This window comes from Bison bison, unplaced genomic scaffold (genome assembly GCF_000754665.1).
Source record: "Bison bison bison isolate TAMUID 2011002044 unplaced genomic scaffold, Bison_UMD1.0 scf7180017864203, whole genome shotgun sequence".
NCBI classification, from domain to species: domain Eukaryota; kingdom Metazoa; phylum Chordata; class Mammalia; order Artiodactyla; family Bovidae; genus Bison; species Bison bison.
The window spans coordinates 6263187-6263469 of NW_011494775.1; positions in this window are offsets into that span (position 1 = coordinate 6263187).

The window sequence follows — 283 nt, forward strand, 5'->3', positions numbered from 1 at the left end:
CACGCGAGAGTGGCCCCGGGCACGCGAGAGTGGCCCCGGGCACGCGAGATCGGCCCGGCGGGAGCCCTGGTCTTGAGGTCCCCGACCGAGGACGCTGCCGAGGCTTGTCCCTCCCGAGTCCCCGGGCCCTCCAGCTGGAAATCTAGGTTCCCATTTAATAATCCAGGATGTCTGGGAGCAAAACTGAGCGTGGGTGTGCACTCCCGGGAGCAGAGAGCCTCCTTTGTACTGGCTGGTCCTGGTGACCGGAGGAGCCGGGTCTTTTCCGATCCCTCCCCGCACG